We start from the raw sequence: 8074 nt of genomic DNA on the forward strand, positions 1-8074 counted from the left end.
ATTTTTACCACACACCGGACTAGATTGGATTGATATTGATAAAACATAAATTACAATTCTTCACCCCATCTAAATAATCTCTTGTTTATACAAAAGACAGATATGAATGTCATTCTCATCTTCATTGTCGGAAATGATGCAAGAACTTTGTCTAATCCCATCCGGTCATGCCGTTGTGCATATATTCTCTATGTCCATGCTTAATCCATATCTTATTCTTTGGCGAAATTTATATCCACTTTCATAAATATCTTGTGTTTGTAATTATATAGTTACCAACTTAAAATGCTTAAGTAAATTTTGATGGTCATGGCATTTTTTCTAGTACAGATTATAGAAACTAGAAAGTTTTGTTATAGCATTTCCATTGTTGGACCTCATTTAGAATTACTATAACATCGTCATTCTGTTACATTGTTCTTTCTGTCAAGTTGTTCATCACCATCTTTTTTAATTTCATTAAATTGTAACAAAACAAACCCCAACTATTGGCCGCCACTATAATCATAGCAACATTTTGCTTTGGGAAGTTTTTGTTTCACTGTTTTGTTTAAACATATTGGTACCTTTTGTTTGATTGTTTTGTTTATTTTGTCCGAGTCAAAAAACCAATGATTTGAAGCACTTCTTTTTATATTATTTGGGAACCTCAAGGACTCAGTTGTATGAATATATAAAATACAGGATTTCCAATTCTAGCAGGAATATGAGGGAAAGATACTCAATTTAAAGTGAGTAGATAGAATTTCATACTCGATCTCATAGATACATATAGAATTCTGTGGAAAGTCGTATTCGATAAAAGTCGTACTGCTAACTAGCATGATTGCGCTAACTATGAATATGATGTCTGAAGATGAAGACCTACTTTAAATGTTATTGAAATGGTTAGATTATTATTTAAGCAAAATATCTTTTTTCTTTGAATGAGTTATAATGATTTAACTTATTCTATAACGATTTATTTGTATGTGTATACCTAATTATTTCATACAAGTTGAGTTGTACTTCGATAATATCAATGGACTAGAAACTACATTGTTAGCATTTAAATGGTCTTATTATGGGCTTGTTTTTTCGGTTATTATGCGCACCTTAGGTTCTACACATGATGGTTTTACTATCGGTTAACCAAAAAATAGAAAATCAACCTTCGGTTTTAGTGATGGTTAGTGATTATGGGTTGGTAGTTCGGTTTTGGTTCGTCTTTTTGATAACTCCCAAGGTTTTACACATGACGACACAAAACGTGCTTCTGTTTATGACATTTTTCACTTGTTAATTTATTCTTGATGCTTCATCTATTCGAGAACATCCCTTGTATGATTCAAGGCTATCATGTTTACAATTGGATTGATGTTTGCTTCACATTTACAACAATGTAAGACAAATGATCTACGAAAACAAAATACATGTTAAAATGCATTTTTACATATTTACACAAGTTTATGGCTTTATGTTGGGGTAGTATCTTTTTTTTTTACTTCATGGCATAATATCAACTTTTAATCTCGAAAATGATATAAGAATCTTTCATTTTGAGTTAATTTAGACATAATGACTTCATCGTTTCCACAACTAAATATGACTTATTGTATTAAGACACTACTATTTACCTATATACCCTTCTTATTATTTCATCCTATTTTCCATTAATTTATAGTTGATGAATATGTGAACTTTCATTTTTTTGGAATATAAGCATAAGATGGCCACTTAGTCAGGCCCGACCCCCTAAGGGGCACGTTTGGCGATGGCCCCGTGCCTCGCAACGGTTTGGGGCCCCAAAATTAATTCTGCTTTGATATTATACATATATAAGTTTTCTTAACAATTTATTAAACTTCTTGAGTTGGTTACGAAACATTGTCTTAGACGCTTCACTTTATTGATAGGTCTAGGTTCGAATCTACTTATATACACTTTTTAAATTAATATGCATTTGCTTTATTTTATTACCTTTTTTATTATCAATTGGAGGGGCCCTTTTTCTTTTATTATTTTTTATCATAATTAGAAGCGTTCGCCCCGCATTGTGGGGGGTTAGAAGGTGTTGTTTTTTTGTGAAATTATAGTACATTGCCTGATTTGGTAGCCATAGTAAACTATGTTGCTATTCTCTGCAATTTGCCCATTTAGAAACGCAATAAAAAAATGAACGTATATTGGTATTTTCATGCTTAAAATGATAAAAATAAAGGACATTGCCTTTTCTAGAGAAAATGATCCAAATTGCAGAAAACCAAACATTAAAATGAAATTACATTGCCTTGTTATTTAATAACACCATACAAACCAAACATTAAATGTAACACCCGGTTCCTGGTACGTATTTAAATAAGAAATTATTCACATTTGCTAAGGGACTCGACGAGTTGGAGGCCCCAAACTCGTTGTAACACCCATAAAATTCAAGCCAATTTAAAACTTTTTAAAACATTTAAAACCATTAAGTTATTACAGTTTACTTTCAAAATAATTTAAACATCAGAGTATCCCCAGAATCAATCATGAAAATGTAAGGAGGTGCACGATCACGCCTTCGCCTTCCCGCGATCATCCGAATACCTTAAACAATAATCGATAAATGTAAGCTCGAAGGCTTAGTGAGTTACCCCCAAAATACCAACGCCATACATATATAACCATATCATATAAATGTATAAGCAAACAACATGCATAATGAGCCATCAGTCTGACTGGACCGAATCTTGGACCTCAGTCTATCTGGACCGCTCTTCGAGCCCTAAACACATCTGGACCGCCCTCCTCGGGGCCTTCAGCCTATCCAGACCGCTCGCTGGGCCTTCGGCCTGACTAGATTTTCCCGACCCGGGCCTGCAGTCTACCCGGTCCGCCTAGGGTGTCTTGGCCTACTGCACACAGCAGGACCTGCCTCAACCCTTTCCCCAAACCAATAAACATGTACACATAAATATCATACGCTAGCATGCAATAACAGATAGTCATACAGATCTACCTGATCTCTCACATAGAAACCATCCTATAACCAGGATATCAATCAAATAGATTACTAGCATAACAACCATCCTAAACCAGGATGTAATCTAACATAACAACCATCCTAAAACCAGGATGAAATCTAACATAGCAACCATCCTAAACCATGATGTAATCTAACATAGCAACCATCCTAAACCAGGATGAAATCTAACATAGCAACCATCCTAAACCAGGATGTAATCTAACATATCAACCATCCTAAACCAGGAAGTAAATCATAAAGGGCCGACTTTGGTGCCGTAGACCCTATTGATATAGTGAGGGGAACTCACCTAACACTGCTGAAGTCCCGCAGATAAAACTCCAGCTGCTGGTTGACAGATTCCCGAACTATCAACATCAGACAATACCCAATTAATAATTGGGTTCCAATACCCAAGACCAACTCACACTCCAAAAGCCCAAAAGTCAAGTAATGGGCCAAAGCCCAATATATGGCCCAATTTTCCAAATTGGGCCCAGACCTTTACATGGTCTTTCTTTAAAGCCCATCCAATCATTCTAGTCCAAATCTTTGTATTCCCATGGCCCAATATGACATAATCATAAAGGCCCAAATATGGCCTAATTTTCCAAATTGGGCCCAAGACTCTCACATGGGCCTTATCCTAAAACCCATACAATTATTTAGTCCATTTACTTATTCTTGGAAAGCCCATTAATAGTCCAATCACCAAAGCCCACTAGAAAGGCCCAATTCAAGGCCCAAGTGAAATTAGGGTTTTATGCAATTAAGGTTTTCCAAACCCTAATTAGGGTTTCCAACCCAATACTAGCCCATTAATCACATGGTTGGGCTTTTAGGTCCATTAGGGCTTCCTTGGGCCCATTAAGGTTTCATTGGGCCCACTAGGGTTTCTTTGGGCCCATTAGGGTTTAGTAGTCCCTTGTCCAAACATCCAAATGAGTCGCAACCAAACAAGGCACACCGCCACCCGACACGGCGGCCGGTGGCGGCAGCCACGACCTCACGGTGGTGGTTAGAGTTTCTTTTCACTATTCTTCTTTCTAGTTACATTTACAATGCTAAACCCCAAATAATCACACACACACACACACACACTAATACAAACACATATACACAACAACCTAGTGGTGGCTGACGGTGGTAAATGGTGGCAGCCACCACCTCACGGTGGTGGCAACGACTTTTCCGTGAACTCCGGCCGGACAGTACACCATCCACGACCAGCATAGAAACCGAAGCGTCATGCACTTGAGTATTGCTCGAAAGTGAACCCACACCCATATGTGGTGGGCGGCGATGCCGGTAAGTGAAACAGCCGACAGCAGCGAAACAGCCGGCAGCAACAGTGGTTCACAGCAGCAATAGCGGCCTAACGTCCGGCGACGACTGGGTCTTCAACGACAATGGCAGCGACGGTGGTATCAATGCAACAGTGAAGTGAGAGCAGCGGAGCTAGACAGACAGTGGCGATGGGCGACGATAGCTCCGACAGAAAGGAACGAAGATGAGGGCTCACGGTCTCCGGTGGACGCGATGTCGACAGCGGTTGACGATGGCATCGCAGCTTCAGCATGGTGGCAACGCCGGTGGTTGGTGCTCGAACTCAATAAGGCGGAAGCGGCCGGCAATGGGGATACAAGGTGGTGGTCCATGATGAGGGTGGCGGCTGGGAAAGGGGAGGTATAAGGGTGGCGGCTGCTATATTCTTTTGGGTTAAGGTTAGTTGAAGTTGTGTTTTATATGCATAGGAAGAAGGTGACGGGAGAAAGGAGCCGGGTTTAAGTCCCGTGTTCCAAATGAAAATATGATGCATTTTTACAAGTTTGGCCCCCGACTCCACAATTTAATTCAGTTAAGATCCAATATTTTCACTACAACCCCTGCTCTACAAAATTTCTTTCAGCACAAGTCCAAAAATTACCAATCAGCCCCTAGTATCCCAAAATCCTTCCAGAATAAGTCCACAAGTTTCTCATTACACCCTGCCTTCTAAAATCCTTACAAAATAAGTCCCGAAATTACACTTAAACCCCCAAAAATCAAAAGTATATCATTTGGCACCCCTGAACCAACACCCCACTAATTAGTATCGGATTTTGGACTATAATAACATACAATAATAATAAAAATTGCTTCTCGGGATTCCGGGTTTATTATTTAATTATTCCATTTTAAACGGGATGTTACACTTGTCGAGTAGGAATTGGATATGTTGGATGCGGGACTTGAAGTCTACTCGACGAGTCGAGGAGCCCTGACTCGACGAGTAGGCCTGCCATAGTGAAACCCTAATTTTCAGGGTTTGCACCCTATTTAAACACCTTAACACCCCCATTGTGGCCTCCCTCATCGCTTCCCTTAGTCCAGAAAACCCTAATTCGAAACCCTAGCCCATTTTGAGTGTTCTTGAGCCATTGGTGTGTGTTTTTGGTGGTTTTGAAGCTTGAGAAGGAAGAAGAAGCTTGGGAGTTCAAGAGGAAGCAAGTAGATCTACAGGTTGTGTTCCATTTCCATCTCATTTGAGGTATAAAGTTTATACCTTGACCATTCATCTATTAGATGTCTTTTTGGGGTAGTTTAGGGCTTTAAGGAGCCATTTTTGGAACCATTCATGGATGCAAGCATGTTTTGGGGTTTTGATCTCAGATCCAGGGTCCTTGAGGGACTCCATGGCATAAAGGTGCCAACTTTATGGCCATGGGAGTCCCATGCATCCTATGAACCACTTTTTAGGGCTTTTTGAGCTAAATAACTCATGCATGAACGTAAAATTTGTAACTTTACGTGTTATATCGACCATATGAGGCCAGGTCTATATTTTGGATGCATTAAGCCCGACTGAAATCGACTCTATAGATTTGGGTCATGGGGGACTCGACAAGTCGTTCTTAGGACTCGGCGAGTCGGGTCGTGGTTCCCCCAACCTTCTCTGTTACTTAGCAATCTTGTTGAGTCTAGAAGATGATTCAGCCAGTTAGACGTGTTTTGGACTTAAGGTCAAGAACTCGACGAGTCCATGGATGAAATCGGCGAGTCAATGAGCAAATGTCCTGACCTGTATGAAGGAGAACTCGACGAGTCCAAGGAGGGACTCGACGAGTTCAAATGGAAAGTCCCGATTCTGTCATAAGGAGAAACTCGGCGAGTTAGAGGGTAACTCGACGATTCAGATCGCGAATTTGAGATTCTATGAATTATGGAACTCGATGAGTTGATGGACCAACTCGGCGAGTTGAGTCAACCAGGATGTTGACTTTGACCAGAGCATTGACTTTGACTTTGACTTTGACTTGGCCATTATCCAAGATTGACCCTTAAAGGGGTTATGAATATGAAAGAGTAACCGAGGGAGACTGTTATGTGTAGGAGTTTGAGGAGGGTTGATCCCAGCACCGAGGACGATTCATTTGTTGCACGACATTGAGGCGAGTTACCTTCCAGTAGAAGTGTGTCTAAGGCCACAATGTCGGCCCATAGTAGGAGTTGGTTGTTAGATGATTGTCTTTGTGATAATCGTCTGGTATGCCACTATCTGATATACTTTATGTGCTAGGATGCTATGATATGTGTGTTACTGGTAGTAGGGGTGAAATAGTCCCCGGATACCAGTTGAAAGATACCGAAGGGGTAGATAGTACCTATGCATGCCTAGCAGTATGTTCATGTTATGTTATTATGTGGTAGTGGTAGGGGGTGAAACTGTTGGGTTATGAGCATTACATCAATCCTATGGTGCACATGCAAAACCTAATGCTTGGATCTAGTTTTTCTAAGTTGTATATGCAATAATTGTCCAAGACTTGCAAACCCTAATCTAACATACTACAAAAAATCGAAATCTACATAAATATGAATAAGAATGTTACCTTTCAATTGAAGCTTGATGATCTTGAGCTTTTGAGAACCTAGCACCTCAAATCTGATGCCTCTAATGAATCACAAACACCAAAGCACATGGATGATCTTGGAGAGAGAGGGAAGGCTCAAAATCGACACTATGATCTCTAGGGTTCAAGTGGTAGCCGAATTCTAGTACCCAAGGGTTCCTTATATAGCTGCAGAGTTAGGGTTTCAGTCAAAGACCTAATCCGGTTGCTTAGGCTCTAAGCAGCCCACAAGATCCTTCTAGAATCCCTAGTTTGGACGATTTCTATATGGGCTCCGATATTGAAACTATCTTATAATTACAATATCAGTCCCCCAAGTTTAATTAATATCTTTTGACCATAATAACCTCTTTCTCCATTATTCATCCAGTCAAGTTGCTCTGGTGAAGGCAACCTAAAAGGACCATGTTACAACCGGGTCAAGTACATACCAAATATCGTCACCAACTGTCGCTCGCCGTACACCGTAAGTACTCCCCCACTGGGGTCTCGTATCGTCACCAACTGTCGCTCGCAGTCTATAACAGCCCCAAATCGGCTCAACCAATCCATGCCCACTATGACACACACGTCCCCCATCGCTATCGGGACCAGATCTATCGGGAACTCAACACCGAAGATCTCGAGTACACATCCTCGTATCACCTCCGTAGCATACACCGCTCGCTCGTCAGCTATGGAAACTCGCAGAGGTCGACTCAACGCCTCTCGTCTGCTACTGATGTGCCGACTAAACGCTATCGACACAAACGATTGACTCGCACCCGAGTCAAATAACACTAAGGCAGGTACATAACTCACAAGAAAAGTACCTACGCATATCATCATATAAGCACAATATCTCAACTCAACATAAATAAATAACGAATACATACCAGCCACAACATCGGGCGCTGCACGGACCTCCTCCGCTGTCAACTGGAAAGCTCTCCCGCGAGCCTTCGGTGCCTCGGCCTTTACTGTCGAACCTCGGTAACCCTAGCAGCAGGTGCAGATCACTGTGCTGATCCCTGATGTAACTGCGGGCACTCGGCCTTCCGATGGCCAGTCTAGTTGCAATGAAAGCAAACCATAAATCCCTTGGGGCAATCCTTGGCGATATGCCCCTCCTTGCCACATTTGTAGCAAGCGCCCGATCGACAGACCCCATCATGTCCCTTGCCGCACTTCCCACAAGTGCGGCCCTTCTGGCCTC

Source organism: Lactuca virosa, chromosome 1, assembly GCF_052849685.1.
Source record: "Lactuca virosa cultivar CGN04683 chromosome 1, Lactuca_virosa_CGN04683_v6, whole genome shotgun sequence".
NCBI lineage: Eukaryota > Viridiplantae > Streptophyta > Magnoliopsida > Asterales > Asteraceae > Lactuca > Lactuca virosa.